Here is an 18,083-nt window from a genome sequence, read left to right as displayed (position 1 = left end):
TAAGGTGAAAACAGGGAGACCAGTCGGGACTGCTACAAGGATCCAGGTGGAAAATGAATGCAACAGCTACAAGTGCAGACTAGTATTCAGTACCACATTTCACAGAATCTAAGCTGTCCTTGACCATAGGATACATCCTGATTTCAGAAGGAAGATAGCTGTGTGAATTCCATTATTCGGTGAGAATTGCAATGTGCAAGGCTGTACTGGAGACTCAAATACCACAAGTGGTGTTGCTTGTTGAAAACACGATTTTCTGAAACAGCGAACAACTCCTGGTAAAGTTCCAGATGAAACAAAATACTATTTTATCTCAATTTACTCATAATTTTCATATCTTTAAATTCAGTTATAGTAAGATCATGCAAAAATTGTTCATGTTTATATATAAAATTGAATTAGGGCTTATGTTCAGATTATTACAAACAGGTTTTATAAGTCTACATTAATGAATTCTGTAATGTATTTGACTATCTTGTACATTATCAGAAATCTAATTACTTCTGGCCCTTGTATGTGAAGGCCCAACCACCATTACAACCAATATTGCTCCCAAAGTTCACAGAGAGGCCCTAGAATATGATGCCAGAGTAACGCATAAGTCAGAAACAGGCACATGACCATACTATTGTGCTCCAATCAGAGAGAAGCCCTGGGCAAGAGCCATTGGACAAGTGAAGGGGACACCACACAGCCCCTGGGCCCCAGTGAAGTCCATAGACCCAAATGCACCTGCAACGGTGCTACCACCAGGGGGAGCCAGCCTTGGGATGAGGATTTTACTTTTTTAATATGCTTTCCAAAAATTGTGGTAAAATATGTATAAAATTTATCATCTTAACCACTTTGAGTGTACATTCACATTATTATGCACCAATCTCCAGAATTCTTTTCATCGTGTGATCGTGTATAAAGAAACTCTACAACTATTAAACCACAGCTCCCTCACCCCGCCTCTCCCACCTTGGCCACCAGCATTCTACTTCCTTTCTCTACCAGCTTGACCAATCCAGGTACCTCACGTAAGTGGAATCATTACAGTATTTGTCCTTTGGCGTCTGGCTTATTTCACTTAACATAATGTCCTGAAGAAGCTTTTACCTTTAAAGGCGAAGGGCAAGACAGAGGAAAAGCTGGCAGTTGGATGACTCGGTTAAGCCCCTGCCCTCAGCCCTTCACGAAAGCACACTTTACCTCCGAGCATTTTGGTCACTTGGCCTATATAGTCCACTTATTATTTAGGAATATTTATGTCTAATTTGTATTACTTGTAACTGAAACACAATAACTGATACCCTCCCCTTCTTTCCTCAAATGTTATAGTAGTAACGGTTTGGTGGAGAGTCAGTCTTTCAGACTCTGATATACAAATAAAAATGTGTATTTTATTTTTACCTAAGTAAAATCTTATAAACTGTTAAGCAACCCAATTTTTCCTCTGATGACTTTCAATGTTAATACAGATCTCGCTTAAACCATTTCAGAGCTCCAGTGTCTCTATGAGCCATAGTTTATTTAACCATTCTGCTATTGAAAACAAATTAGAACCGCCTCGGTGCTCTGGTATCACAAACATGCCGTAGTGAACATCCTTCTGCACGGTTTCTTTGAACACATTTCGGGAAGAACTGCCTTCCCAATGACTGTACCAATTTCTGCTCTTAACAATAATTTGTGAGAGTCCCTGATTCTCTATATTCCTAAAAATATGGAGTATTGTCCATCATTTTTACCTTTGCTAATATATAAAAATACTATTTAACTTTTATTGTAATTAGGGGTTCTCTTTCACAAGTGAAATTTAAAAAATTTTAAATGTTTATTGGCCATTTCCATTTCATTTGTGTGGATTGCCTCTTCAAATCCCTTGTTCATTTGTTTTCCAGAGTATTTGTTTGCTTATAATTCATAAAAGCTCTTAATAGAATTGGGGGTATTAATCTTTGTCAATAAAATATATTATAAATATTCCCCCAGTTTATTTGTATGTTGACTTTTTAAATGGAATCTTTTCCATATAGAACATTTTTAGCATTCTTTTTCACATCTGAATATCCGCTTGTCGCTACATCATTATTGAATAATCCACCTTGCCCCAGTGTTTTGGAATGCCATCGTCATATCTTAAATCCCCACACTAAACTGTGTAGTCCATGGATCTGCTTTAGGGCTTTCTAGTTTGTGCTATTGATATTTTTCCTACCCATGTGCCATGTGCTTCTTACAATTCTTTCCTTTCTTTCAAAATTGTCATTGCTTATCTGACATTTGTGTTTCCCAGATGAATTTTAGAAACAATTTGAGAAACTCCAAAGATTTTATTGGGATTTTTGTTTGAAATCATGATGCAATTATAGATTAACTTGGGAGAAAATGACTTCTTTTTTATATTGAGTTTTTCCTTTCATGAACCTATGTCTATTATTCAAGTTTTATATATTTGAGTAAAATTGTATGTTTTCTTTGAAAATGTCCTATACATTCTTTCAAAAGTTATACCTTTTATTTATTTGTCTTGTTCTATTTCATTAGTTAGGCATTCCAGAAAAACATTTAACAATAAAAGTAGTGACTGGCATCTTTGTCGTATTTCCTTTTTTAAAAATAAGTTTTATTGACGTATAATTTATATACCATAAAATCTACCCATTAAAGTGTACACCTAGAAAACTAAAGCAGATCCTAAAGACACTAACAGTTGGAGGCTGTCAGCCAGCTACAGTTCTTACAGCTGACTGAGCATTGCACTTTTTGCCATATTTTTATTGTAATCCTTTATACATATATTATCTCAAATGTTTAGAATATCCACCTCTTCTTTATTTTTTAAAAAGATCTTATTTATTTATTTATTTATTTATAGGGTGAGGGGAAGGGAGGGAGAAAAAGAGGGAGGGAAACATCAATGTGTGGTTACCTCTCATGTGCCTCCCCACCACTGGGGGCCTGGCCTGCAACCCAGGCACATGCCCTGACTGGGAATCAAACCAGCAACCCTTTGGTTTTCAGGGCAGCACTCAATCCACTGAGCCACACTAGCCAGGGCTATCCATCTCTTCCTTAAACAATACTTTGAATCCCCAAAGTGCATAGCACAAGTTCTGGCCCATGGTAGGATTTCGTTAAATATGTATAGAATAATAAGAATTAATAAGGTCCTACCCATAAGTTCAGCATCTTCAGATAATTCTAGGCAGGAAAAGTCCTTACCAGTGAGTGGTAAATGTTTAACAACTGGTTCTTGGAAGTACTGATTTCTAGTGTTTGCTGATTTCCAAGGTATAAATATTCCCAACATGGTCAATTTCCATACTCACGTGGTGTTAACCAGGATGCAAAGTCCCTAAAACTTTAGCAATCTGTCCTTTCTATCTGATACAAGCCACTCCAACATATCACTGTTCCTTACCTTCAGAGGCTTGTGCATGTGTGTTTATTTCCTCTGAGTTTTCATTTATTGAAACATAAAATCAGAATAATACCAAACGCAATTTTTAAAAATAATTTGCCCAGCCCTGGCTGGTGTAGCTTAGTGGATTGAGCACACCTGCAAACCAAAGGGTCGCAGGTTCAATTCCCAGTCAGGACACATGCCTGGGTTGCAGGCCAGGCCCCAGCAGGGGGTCCATGAGAGGCAACCACACACTGACGTTTCTCTCCCCCTCTCATCCCCTTTCCCTCTCTCCTTCCCTTCCCTACCCCTCTAAATATAACTAAATAAAATCTTTTAAAAAATAATAATTTGCCCATAATTCAACTACTCTAATACTAACGTAACTCTTTATTTTTGTCTTCTCTTCCAGTCTCTGCTTTATGCATACACATTTTAACTAGTTGTAATCATACAATTTTTAAAAATCTTTTATTGTGGCAAATGTTAAACATATACAAAGTATAAAACATATAATAATGAACCCCAGGGACTGTTGCCCAGTCATTCCTCCGGACAGGGACTGTAACCAACCCTGTCCTAGCTACATCACCCGCTTCCTGCTCCCCACCCACATTTTTTGAAACAAATCCCAGACATTATATCCTCTCATCTGTAAATATTTCAGTGGTAATCATTTAATATTTCATTCTGCTTTTTTCATTTGTAGTCTGAGAAAGACAACAACATAAATAATTCAACTAAAAAGACATTGTGTTCTGGTATTGGCAGCGAGAACTGATTGCGAGGGGCAAGAGGAATGTCTAAAAGCTGCAGCATCTGAAGAACTTTACTAAAGAATCTTTTCATTTTTAGCCCATCCTTCTTTGTTGCGATAAAGTACAATAGAACCCAATTAAAATTCCACCTTATTGTACACACACTGAATCGCGTAGAACCTGGACTGAAGCATAGTGTCTCTACACTTGAAAAAATACCCATCAAAACAAATTTTATTTAATACAACTAAATCCCATGGCAGTTATTAGCCATCTTCTCCAATTTTAACTTTTTAAAAGGACTTTACTATTAACTCCCTTGGACATATTTTATGTTTTAAACTTTCCATCTGATTACCCATTGGTCCAACATTCCTTGAAAGAGAGATTACTGTCTCCTTCCCTCATCCCACTAGCTTATGCTGCAGTATCATGAATGGTGTCACCCTCAGCCCTTTAGGGAAGAGCACTATAGAGGAGGCAATGTGAAACTCAGTCCAAAAAAGAAATTTGGCAAACAAGAAATCCTCATTGCTCCCGTATTTACCATATATGACATCTGACATTCTAGCAGAGAAACTCACAGTGTAAACTGGAGAACCAGAGGCTGCCCTCATTAGCTTTATAACCCCTTATACTATTAATTACAATTCTGACCCAATATACTATCTCTTACCCTGGCGCTACCCTGCAACGTAGACTTTATTATACTAAATTTGCAGATGAGAAAACCAAGACTCAGAGAGACTTACTCAAGAACAAACACTTCAGTGGGGTGGAATCAGTATCAATTGGGGTTATTTGGTTGCAAACAAAAGAAATTGGCTAAGTTCACCAAAAAAAAAAAAAGAGGGACATTGGCCCTGGCCAGGTAGTCAGTTGGTTAGAGTGTCATCTTGATAAGACAAGGTTGCAGGTTCGATCCTCACTCAGGGCACTTATAAGAAGCCATCGCTGAATGCATCAGTAAGTGAAACCACAAGCTGATGTCTCTCCCTTCCCCTCTCTCTCTAAATCGATAAATAAAAATTTTAACAAAGAAAGATATTAACCAGAGGGATATTGAACAGCTCATAAAATGAGTACAAAGCTGGAGAAAATAGAGAGGGAACTAGGACAACAAGGATGACTCCATTCTGTAGTTCAGAAAGCATGAACCTTTTTTTTTCATCTTTTCATTTTGTTCAAAGTCCATGGAAAGAGACTTCGGTTTATCTTTGACTTAAGAAGGAGGGCAGGCCATGTAATTTACTATCCCATAAAGAAGTCCTTTGCTGTAAAAGAAGTAATTCCTCAGAAGAAATTCAGCATGTAGTTTTGAAGGGTGAAATGAATGCTGGGTGGTGAAGAAAAAACGTATTCAGTGGTGACATCCTGAATGCACTGTGCGAATCTCCCTTCAAGGAAGGACTCGTTGCCCCAGCTGTGGAAGTGCTGCTGAGGCAGCCTTTAGCTGTCGGCCTTTCAGGAACTGCCTTGGCTGCAGAGAGCCACATCATCCACTGTTATACCCTTCTCGGGACAGCCCATGTCATCGAAGCTGGGGTGTAAAGGCCGGGCCACTTCAGTTCACTGCGTGGCAGTCCTCCAGCGACATTTTTGCTCCAGAGCTCCCTGTGAGGCTGACTGCGACTGTTTGCAAGCCTGCAGCACAGCTCAACTTCCTGCACCCGCTCCTGCTCTCCACCCATCCCTCCCATAGGTCTTGATGCCAGGAGCATTTTAAAAAATAAATGTCCTAAAGGCTAAGCTCAGTCTCAGAGTCCACTTTCTAGAGAACCCAACCTGTGACATCTCCACTCACCAATTCTGTCTGACTCCAAAGTCCCTCATTTTTACCCTGCCCACCAAATGTCATTACACTTCATTATGACTTTTTTCTTTGATTGTAGTAAATACATATAACATAAAATTTACCACTTTAACTGTTTTTAAGAGTACAGTTTAGTGGTATTCATTACATTGACATTGGGCTACAATTTCATTTTGGCTATTTATGGACCTTTAGAATCATTGATCCATAGAACATTAGAACTGCAGAAGAGAGAGATCCACATGCTAAAGTATGCACATTGAGCTATAAGAACTGAGCAAACCATGAGAAAGAAACAGAGAAAGATTGATGGCAGTGAGAGCAAAATAGATAAAGCAGCCATGTCCCGCTCCATGGTAAGTGAGCAAGAAGTGTGAATGTGCCGTTCCCGCAGGGACCCCAATTCCCTGCCGCCTCTCCCTGGCAGGCAGCTCTCTTGCTGAGGGTGACTATGGGTTTAAGATTTGCATCTTGCTCTAGCATGGCACCAAATACAAACCAACATCAACTGGTCTCACTGAAGAGACTGTGATCCACTACAGAAAAGATGGTCTGGGTCGAACTTAATGAAAGGTGGCGTGTCAGGGACAGCTTGAGGCCTTCCTAGGGGATTTCCGAGGGTAATTTTGACAATATTCAATGTTCACCTTCCCTGCTACCCTTAAAACCTCACCCGTGTGAGATACAACCCCCCTTACATCTGTGTGCATTCCGTGGTGCAGCATTAACTCATAGCAAAAATTACGACATTGTAAAAAAAAAAGGTGGATAAAAGTACAGAGAAAAATGACAAACTGAAAAAAGTTCTTTCTAGAGTACTTACGGGTTTCCCTGTGCATAGGATTCTATAGCTGGGCTGTTCGTAGGAATATAATGCCAGCCACATAAGTAATCTTAAAATTTCTACATAGCCACATTTTTTAAAAAGTAAAAAGAAACAGGTGACATTAGTAACATAATTTATTTAACTTAATATATATTCAAAATATTGTCATTTTAATACATACTCAATGGAACAATTATTAATGATTTACATTTTTTTCATACTGTGTATTTCACATTTACAATGTATCTCAATTTGAACTGACCACATTTCAAGTGCTCAGGGGTCATGTGGGGCCAGTGACTTCCTGATTGGACACTGCAGGTCTCGAACATACTCTCTTACAGCAGAGAAATCGCTCGTGCCTCTGGGAAGTTTGGTCTAATTGGGTAACATCTGAGAGAAAGATGTGCAAATATATGTAGGTTTGTATCAAAACTTTACCTAGCAATACTGAGGAAGGCCTCCCTGCACCTTAGATTAAAAAGTGGGCCACAATCTGCCTGTTAGCGGAGTGGGAACCCAAACCCAGCCCTAGAATGCACCCTTAGCAGAGAGAAGCAACTCCTCCTAGGACAGAACATGAATCAATAGTTTCTAATTCCCCAACAAGCAATGAATCATTGAGGTTTATTCAAGGCAAGGATAATTCACAGTGCCTTCTAATCAAGTCTGTAAATCACAGACAAGAAGTGTATTCTTCAATTCTCAGTGCCTTCCGTCCTGGGAGGAGAAAAAAGCAACAGCTAATAGAGAGGCATGAAAAGACTCCCTCAGTATTGAACTGTTGATTTAATTTAAAACAACACACTCTACCTTTTACAACAACATAAATGAATGAAAGAGCTCAACTTTTACTGCTTCAAAACAAAACTGAAATATGGAACTGAAAACAGCTTTAAGAAAAATGGGACATATTTTAAAACTTGGCGGTCCATTCTACTAATTCTGTGTGTATATAATACCAAACGAAAGAAGGACTAATTTATTCATATATCCTCAGGCAGACACCACACACACACACACACACACACACACACACACACAATTTGGTATCTAATGCAGAAATCTTGGACTAAAAATTCAACATGAAAACTCTCCCACAATAGTCAAACCTGCAGAGTCTTGGCAGCAGCAACCTGTGACACTGACCTGCTGAAAACACCTTCAAAGCCCACAGCCCACAGCTCCCTGGGAAACAGCCCTGCTGCAGGTGAGCTCACAGCCACCGAGAGGGAGAGTAAACCAGTGAGAGGCAGAAACAAGGAAGGACGCACCTCCAAAACTCAATAATAGAACAGTCTAAAGAGATTTTAAAATAACTTTAAAAATCTTCAGGAATAGATACCTTACAGAAAAATAGGACAATATATAAAAACACCAATAGGATAAAAGAACCAATTAGGAATTTCAGAAACAGAAAGTACAACCATTGTGAAAAACTCTTAATGGACAGATTACACACTATAGCAGCATAACTGAAAAGAAATTGATGAATTGAAACCTAGATATAAAGAAATTATAAAAAATGCATCACAAACATAAATAGATTTAAAAATTTAAAAATAAATCAGAGATATGAAGGATAAAATGAGAAGATCCCGTGTACATTCAATAGGAGTTACAAAGAAAATGGAGGAAAGACAGTATTTGGAGGTTTATGGGTGAAATTTTAAAGATCTGTTTGTTTGTTTTTTTTTAATTGAAGAAGCCCACCTGCTAAGCAGGAAAAATAAGATACCCTCACCTAGACATGTTGGAGTAAAACTGTGAAACATCAAAGTCAAAGAAAAAAATCTTAGAACTACCAGAGAGATGACAAAGCTTACCTTCAAAGCATGATTATTTGTTAGACTCACAGCAGACTAGCATGAGTAACAATAGGTTACAGGAGACTAGAATATCATCTCCAAAGTGCAAGGGACAATGACCTAGAACAACAATTCTCAACTGGTGTGATGCAAGATTTTTTTTTAAATTTTTTGAATAGCCAACATCTTTATTTTTTTTATTTTTTATTTATTTTTATTTTTATTTTTAAATTTTTTTGATGCAAGAATTTAAAAAAATATTTTATTTATTTATTTTTAAAGAGGAGAAGGGAGGGAGAAAGAGAGGGAGAGAAACGTCAATATGTGGTTGCCTCTTGAGCACCCCCTACTGTGGATCTGGCCCACAACTGAAGCATGTGCCCTGACTGGGAATCAAACTATGACCCTTTGGTTCACAATCCAGCGCTCAGTCCACTGAGCCACACCAGCCCGGGCAGAATTTTTAAAACATGCAATACCTGACTATTTAGCCAGGGGCACTGACCTATTTTCCTTCAGACTGTCAAATAAAAATATGACAACAGCCAACACAGTAATAGCCATCTGGTGTGAATGAATCAAAATTATACCTATTTTCGTCAGATCAGCAAAAAATGCAATATGTTTTTTGTGTGCCACAGAATTTTAGTAATTAGTTTATGTGTGCCATAAGATGAAAAAGGTTGAAAGTCACTGACCTAGAATATCAGACTCTTCTACTCTCTCACTCAAGATATTTCCAGACAGATATATAAAGAATTTACTTTTTATAGGTTCTTGCTGAAAGAGCTATTAAAGGATATACTCAGGAAGAAGGAAACTGAACTCTGAAGGAAGGAGTGGGTGCCAAAAGCAATGGCGAGCAAGAGAACTGGTAACCATATTGGCAAACCTCCAAATAGCTTTAAAAGAATAACTAGCTGAAAACATATCAAAAATTAAAATTTTAAGAGAAAAGAGGCAAATATTCTGACAGATGGACAAACTTGTAAAATCACCACATGGCGCCTAAAAAGTTACAAATACATAAACAAATGAGAAGATATACTTTTTATTAATTCTTCATTTTAACAAAATTATTTTCTATCAAATTTTTAACATGTCTTTAGCCATATCACTAGGTATCTACTATCTTTACCCTATCTCCAAAGACCTTTCATTATAAAGGAATAATAACAAAAATCAACAGTCTCATTTCAAAACACTAAATTTTAAATATCATTCTGGGTGCGGCACAAGGTACATTATCTAGATACAATCCCAATATTTTAGAAAGGGAAAGATAAATTTCCTCCCCCAAGCCAGATTTGGTTCTTAATTCCATCTAATACACAGAGCAAATGTCAAATGAGACATCGTGATTTATAATCTAAATGATAGCACTTGGCTTTAAAAGTCTTTACTAGTGATATCATAAGAACCCTTAAGATAGGAATGATTTTCTTTCTTTTTTAAAAAGAAAACACTTTATTTATTTTTAGAGAGAAAGGTAAAGAGGGTGAAAGAGAGGGAGAGAAACAGATGTGAGAAAGAAACATGGATAATACGCTCCCCAACCAGGGATTGGACCTGCGACCTAGGCATGTGACCTGACAGGGAATTGAACCGGCAACCTTTCACTTTGCAGAATGTTGCCTGACCAACTGAACCATATTGGTCAGGGCCAGAATGATTTTTCTGGAACCATTTTCTCCCATGGAATGTGACATTCTCTATTTTCCAAGAATAACAGTAGAGATTTTTCTAAACAAAATTCAGGAATATGTGATTTGAAGAACATCTGTACTTCCCAAATTGAGATAGGAAGAAAAATATTTTAACTGATGAATTTTAGCTATGTTTACTTTTGAGATTACTAACTCAAAGGCCTACATTTTTTTCAGTTTAAAAAAATCATTTTTATTAGAGCTGACATAAATACAATATTATATTAGTTTGGGGGATACACCCTAGTGATTAGACATTATATAACTATATAACTTACTAAGTGATCATCCTGATAAATCTTGTACCCACCTAACACCATACATAGTTATTAGAATATTGTTGACTGTATTCCCAATGCTGTACTTTACATCCCCATGACTATTCTGTAACAACCAATTTGCACTTCTTTTTTTATTATTATTGATATTTTAGAGAGAAAGAGGGAGAGAGAGAAACATCTGTTTATTATTCCACTTATTTATGCACACATTGGTTGCTTCTTGTATGTGCCCCAAAGTATCATCCATCAAACCCCAACCTAAGCATATGGGGATGATATTCTAACAAATTTAGCCACCTAGCCAGGGCTCCACTTAGTACTTCTAAATCCCTCCACGTTTTTCACCCACCCCTCCAACCCTCCTCCCCACCGGCAACCGTCAAAATGTTCTCTGTATCAATGAGTCTGTTTTTGTTCTGCTTGTTCATTTATTTTGTTTTTTAGATTCAATTGTTGATAAGTATGTATTTATTGTCATTCTATTGTTCATATTTTTAATCTTTTTTCCCTTCTTCTTAAAGAAGACCCTTTAATATTTTGTGTAATACTGATTTGATGGTGATGAACTCCTTTAGCTTTTTCTTATCTGGGAAACTATACAACCTTTGATTCTAAATGATGTCTTTGCTGGGTAGAGCAATCTTGGTTATATGTCCTTGCTTTTCATCACTTTGAATATTTCTCACGGCTCCTGAGAGGCCTACATTTTAAAAATAGGGATGAATATCTCTGTGCAAACATCAGCTTCTATGTATCTATCTCTATGTTTAAACTCTAGAAATTGTGTTTGAATTTTAAAAATCTATCTATTTCTGTCCCTTTTTTTTATCTTTGTATACACCATGTCTCTATCTTAAAGCAAACCATCCAGGGCATTCTTTCTTGGTTCCTCTTTCTGCTGCTCCCTTTATTCACTCTTTTGGTCTCTTTATTCTCTCATTTTCTTTCTTTATCTTCCCTCTGTTTCTTTCCCTCAACTTTCCAATATTGAAAACCATTCTTATTTTTTCCACATTTGTTGATTTTTATTGGCAATCTCTTTTCCAACACAATTTACAACCTCATCCCCAAAGTCTAGAACAAATATATCAAAACAAAGAGGCAGAGCTGTGAAAGAAACTAAGTTGTATGCTACAGGTGTTTGCGAGTGGGGAATGTATTGGGGAAATAAAACAGAGTAAGACAAAGTAATTGGAAGGTTTTAGCTAAAGTTCTTTCAGTCATCTTTATCTTTAGTCCCATGTTTAAGGATGTTTGTGATTTCAATGTAATTGAACTTTCTGTTTTTGTCCGTAGGTGCTTCTCTATACAGCTCATCCCCTCTCTTGTCTGTAAACCCACCTCTTGCTCTTGTCAGCTGCTCTCTCAGGTAATCTTTCTGCATGGTGCCAGTCGCTTCTTCATCAAAGCAAGCAAAAGCATCTCTAATGACATCTCCTGGATCTGTGCCATTTAACTTCTCGCCAAACATCATGAAATGAAATTTATGGGCCCTGGAGTCTCCTTCATCATGGCATCAAGAATCCATTGGACTGTTCCCTAGAAAAGCAAGCATATCATGCAAATCTTCCTTGTCAACGAAACCTTCTCTGTTCTGATCAATCATGTTGAAGGCCTCTTTAAACTCCTGAATCTGTGACCAGTCAAACGTGGTAAACACATTAAATGTTACCTGCTGGGGGCCCTTCTTGGTGGCTTGGTCTTTGCCTGTTTGCTTGATATGGTGGCTGTTTAATTCACTGCCAGACACCAGAACCCAGGGCAGAGAACCCAGGCTGCCCTGAACAAGATGACAAGGGTCCCCCATGAGCAGTGGGCTGTGCCTCAAACTGACAAGCATTTTAAAATAATCTGTTTGACAGAGACTCAAGCCCTCATTCCTCACTTCCAAGTGCTATGGACCTTGAGCAGAGTATTATCTATCCTGAGCTTCAGTTGTATCACCCATGAAGTGGGGAAATGAAGCCTGCCCAAGCTTGTCTGGGTTCCCTGAGGTACAGTATATGAAACGGCCAGCATTCAGTAAGTGTCAGTAAACACTGGTTCACCTTCTCACTCAAGTAGAGTTGTCTGATCTCCGTTCTTAATTTTGAAAGCTAATAAATGAAGTGTTTTCTATTTCTCTCAAAACCTTGCTTTATACTTAGCAGATCTGAACTTATTTTCTTCCATTAATAATTAGAGGGGGTTTTAATGGAACCCTTTCTCACCTATCATTGTTTCCCAAATTATGTGCCACAAAACACTAGTATCCTATTAGATATTAATAGAGGTCAAATAAGTTTGCATATGATATCTTCTTATAGATTCATGGTGCACATTAGCCTGCTAAAAGCAACTCTGGTCGCTTCCGGTCAAGATGGCAGTGCAGGCAGACACAGCTCGCCTCCTCACACAACCACATCAAAATTACAACTAAAATATAAAACAACCATCACTCGGGAAAGTTATAAATTGAGCTGAATGAAAGTCTGACAACTACAGAATTAAAGAATCCACAACCATCCTGACTGGTAAGAGGGGTGCTGATGAGGAACTGGCTGGTCCAACACCCACATGGATAAAACTTTGGGGGGGATACCACAGGAGTGAGGAGTCCCATCCCCACATGAAGCCCCCTGCCCCTGGAGCCCAGGATTCCAGTACCAGGAAGATAAGTCCCCACGACTTCTGGCTGCAAACACCAGCAGGAATTGAGTCAATGGAAAATATCTGGGGCACCAAGTGGTTAAAAAATTTCTTTTTTTTCTTGGCACTCAATCTTGTTTATTATAAGTATAAAGAACTTCTTAAAGAACCTAAACATGGACTCACCTACTCAGACTCACTCTCTCTGAGCTTCAGCACTGGGTAGCAGCTTGAAAGTCACCTGTGGCACACAGGGAGGAACTGAAGTGTTTAGCATCAAGGTGAGCAGAGGCCATTGTCCCTTTGCTAAACCCTCCTCCCACAGAGCCAGTAAGCTGGTACCATATCTGAGACTCCATTAACCTGGCTAATGCTGTTTGACCTTGGAGATCCCCAGAGGCTCTGCCCTATCCAACTTATGGGCCTACCCAAGCTGCTTTTCCATAAGAATGGCTGGCCTTGGCTCCAAAATCCTACCAAACAAGGAAGCAATAGCTGGCTTCAGTGAGCCCTAGTAGCAGCCATATTAGATTCACAGCTTGGCTTCTCCTGAGGATCTCCAAGTCCAACACAAGTAGCAGCCATCTCAGACTGCTTTACAGCTCAGGCAGGATGCCCCAGGCAAAACACAGGTGGTGCTGACCTTGGCCTGCACCACCCAGGAAACCCCAGGGTCAGTGTACCCAGTGGACAGCTAGAGACCACATCAGAGCACCACCCTGCCCCTGCATAGCTGATCCTCCATGAAGGCTAGAGGTTGGTGGTCAGTGGTCACAGCCAATCCTTGCAGCCAACTGGCCTGGGTAAATCCCTCCCATTGACCTGCCAAAAGCAACCAAGGCTCAAATACAAGAGGAGGGTGTGCTCAGCCCATAGGAAGGGTGCAACTCAAGTACCCAGCTTGGTGACAGGGGTGTGCCATAGGACCCTATGGGATACCTACTACATTAGGCCATGCTACCAACACACAGAGTCAAAGAAGCTCTGTCTGATACATAGAAACATACACAAGGAGGCTGCCAAAACAAAGAGACAAAGAAACATGGCCCAAATGAAAGAACAGATCAAAACTCCAGAAAAAGAACTAAATAAACTGGAGGTAAGCAATCTGTCAGATGCAGAGTTCGAAACATTGGTTATAATGATGCTCAAATAACTTAGTGAGGACCTCAGCAACATAAAAAAGATCCAGTCAGAAATGAAGAATACACTAATTGAAATAAAGAACAATTTACAGGTAATAAACAGTAGAGTGTATGAAGCTGAGAATCAAATCAATGATTTGGAACATAAGGAAGCAAAGAACAACCCATCAGAACAAGAAGAAAAAGGAATTTTAAAAAACAAGGATAGTATAAACAGCCTCTGTGACAACTTCAAGAAGTCTGACATTCACATCACAGGGCTGCCAGAAGGAGAAGAGAAAGAGCAAGAAATTGGAACTCTATCTGAAAAGACAGTGGAAGAAAACTTCCCCAATTTGTTGAAGGAAATAGACATACAAGTCCATGAAGTACGGAGAGTCCCAATTATGACAGATGCAAAGAGGCCCACTCCAAGACACATCATAATTAAAAGGCCAAAGGTTGAAGATAAAGAGATACTCTTAAAAGCAGCAAGAGAAAAGGAGTTAGTTACAGATGGTTGCCAGATGGGAGGGGGGAGGGGAGAATGGGTGAGGAAGTGAGGGGATTAAGAAATACAAATAGTAGTTATAGAATAGCCATGGGGATGTAAAGTACAGTATAGGAAAAGGAGTAGCCAAAGAACTTATACACGTGACCCATGGACATGAACAGTGGGGTGGGTGGGATTGCCTGGGGGAGTAGGGGGCACTGGATGGAGGGGGGCAAAGGGGAAAAATCAGGACAACTATAATAGCATAATCAATAGAACATAATTTTTAAAAATATTTTATTTATTTTTATTATTTGTTTGTTTGTTTTTAGAGAGGGAAGAGAGAGAGAAACATCAATGTGTGGTTGCTGGGGGCTGTAGTCTGAAACCCAGGCATGTGCCCTGACTGGGAATCGAACCTGCAATGCCTTGGTTTGCAGCCCGCGCTCAATCCACTGAGCTACACCAGCTAGGTAAAACATAATTTTTTAAAAAAGCAACTATTTGAGCAATTTCTGAGAGCAACTTCAACACAGTATTTTCTCTCATTAGTTGACCATACCCATTGTTTACTTAACACTTATTAACATCCTGCATAAAATCCAAACAACCCCTTTTAGAAAATGCTAATCTAGAGAAATGCATAGACTTTTATATACTTCAAACAATTTTCCATAAATATAACTTCTTTCAATAGAGAGATGAGTTAACTAGCACCCAGTTAAAAGTACATTCTTTGACAAAAGCCTAAAGAATTTCAATTTGGTGTTTTAGATTTTTTTGCTTTTGACTGTTATTTTTCTTCTTCTTTTTAATGTGACCATCAGTCAAAGGACACTAGCTGAGTGCTCCCAGAGATACCAATCACAAAGACAAGTCACACACGCTCTTTTTTCAAAATTCAGTTTTCTTGCCATGAATGTGGGAGATCAGAACCTTGTTTTGCCAGCTTGCTCTGAGGAGGCAATGGGGTCATCTGTGTGAAAGCGCAGCCTACACCAGAGCAGCTTGGACTGGTTAGAAAACAATGCCTTGGGACACTGTCAGCTGAGGAGGGGACGTTAAATGGTTTTAAACAGAAGTCATCATCATTGCCTAATGGGGCAGGAAGCTCTTTGAGCTCAGACCCCACCAGGGTATGATTTTTCTCTCCAAAGGAATTTTGAGGGTACACATGACACTCAGATTAGATGACCCAGGCCTGGGATGTGGGCTAGTTGGAGGAAGGAGAGAAAACGCACTACTATAGGGTTGTTATGAGGGCAAAGTAAACAAAAAATAAAGATTAGCTATTATCATAGTAACTACTGTACTATTTAAGAAAGATATAGCTAAGGAAAAGTACAAATGTCCACTGAGAGAACTAAAAGCAGGAAAAGTACCCTAAAAATTATCAGAATGAAAAAAAATCCAAAGAAAACAAAGAGAATCTCCGGAAAGAAAAAAAGGAAGAGATGCCAAGGAAGCAGAAAAACAGAAAACAAGATAAGATTACAGAACTAAAACTATACATAATAATTAAAATAGTAAGTGTGAATGAGATGAACTTAGTGAAATAAAAAACATCCAAATTGATCAAACAAACTGAATCAGTCTGTAAAACCAGAAATGGATAAAGCCCAATGTTGGTGACAAGCTGTCCCGGGAAAATAAACTGGTATAACACTTCTGGAAGAAAGTGAGCCTAATCATATCAAAATGTAAAATGTACGCTACATTGTATTGAGCTAGTCCACTCTAGAAATTAGCTTGAGGAGAAAGTTGTGAACATGCAAAAAGCTGAGCAGAAGATGTTTATCATTGTGTAGTTTATGGTAAAAAAAAATGCAAACAAAGGAAATGCCCAACAGTAGGAGACTGATTGACTAAATCATCCGGATGTTTGGCAAACATTAACAATCATGGTGTTGGTCTACAGTTAGTGACTCGGATCTCCATCCATTGCATATTCTGAGCGGGAAGAAGCCGTTACAGAACATGGAAATCACGACCCCATGTATGTGTATGTCCTGCATAGAAATGTCTAAGGGATGCTCACCAAAATTGCTATGGCTCTTGCTCTGGGTTGGGGAGATTTTAGGGGTAATTTTTATTTCCTGTTTTGTACTTTGCCTTGGGTAAAAACATTGCTCATGAGAACACTTTTTTTGTGCATGTGTCTAAAAACCTATATGCCTTTAAAGCCACTGGGTCAGGACCTTGCCAGGCAGCTCCGTTGGGTTCAATCTCCGGTTAGAGCACACACAGGAAGCAGGCCATAAATGCATGAATGAGTAGAACAACAAATCGATGTTTCTCTCTCTCTAAAAATTAAACAGTAATTTAAAAAAAAAACAATAAAGCCACTGAGTCAGCCGATATGCTTCATTCCTGTCATTCTCCCAATTATAAGCCTTAGGAAGAGGAAACAATGGGTGTTATCAGGAAAGGAACAGCCAGGCAGGCTTCCTGCCTGCAGAGGCCAACAGGGACTAGTCATGTGGAACTAGCTACACGTCATCACCAGGAGACTAGTTAAAGCAACTCTCAGGACAGGAGTCAAAGAGTTACTGAATGCAGGCCCTTCTCTGCTTGTGTGTTTGTTTATAACAATTTCTTGGTGTCTATGGTGTCTATAATAGAGCATCTAAGGGATTTTCCCCAAATCAGAAGTCTACTGTGACTAATTTCTGGGACTTCCTGAGGCTGCTCTGTGCACTGGGCCGCTGCATGAGGTAGCTGTCTAGCAGCTGAAGTTTCTTACAGCAGTGAGAGAGGGTGAGTCTAGGAGGAATTTCCTAATGCTTTCGAGTATTGTTTGACTCTTTTTATAAAAAAAAAAAAGAGCATCAATTACTTTTGTGAAAATGACCCAGCCGTTTTGAAAAGGATAGAGGGGTCAACAGTGTCCCAGTACGATAAGGACTGAGATGGGCTCACTGGATGTCACAACAGGGAGGTTGTTAGTAAGTGACCTGGTCAAGAACAGTGTCTGCCTGGTGGGGGCAGGGGAATGGCCTGAGAGAGGAAGTGAGGAAGTGAGGAAGTGGAGAGAGTGGGTTTGGACAACTATTTCTGGAAGTTTGGTCATGAGAAGATAGGACATAGAGCAATGAGTGACTGAAGAAAGGAACGGGGAGACAGGAAAAGACATTTAATTTTGTGTTTGTTTTTGTTTTTATTTATTTGCAAGATTGAAAAGAACCTTTTTACCCAGATAAGAAGTGGATGACTCAGCAGGGAAAGGGGATGCTTGCTCCACAGTGGAAGTATCTG

At 39.0% G+C, this 18,083-nt stretch overlaps 1 pseudogene; it reads right to left on the bottom strand.

Annotated features, from left to right (window-relative positions):
* Positions 1–11,593: 11,593 nt before the first annotated feature.
* LOC114492190 lies at positions 11,594–12,800 on the bottom strand (annotated as a pseudogene).
* Between the last annotated feature and the right edge of the window lie 5,283 nt (positions 12,801–18,083).

This window comes from Phyllostomus discolor, chromosome 1, assembly GCF_004126475.2.
Source record: "Phyllostomus discolor isolate MPI-MPIP mPhyDis1 chromosome 1, mPhyDis1.pri.v3, whole genome shotgun sequence".
In the NCBI taxonomy this organism is placed as follows: domain Eukaryota; kingdom Metazoa; phylum Chordata; class Mammalia; order Chiroptera; family Phyllostomidae; genus Phyllostomus; species Phyllostomus discolor.
The sequence above is the reverse complement of the archived record's forward strand: the minus strand, read 5'-3'. Positions and strand labels throughout refer to the sequence as shown.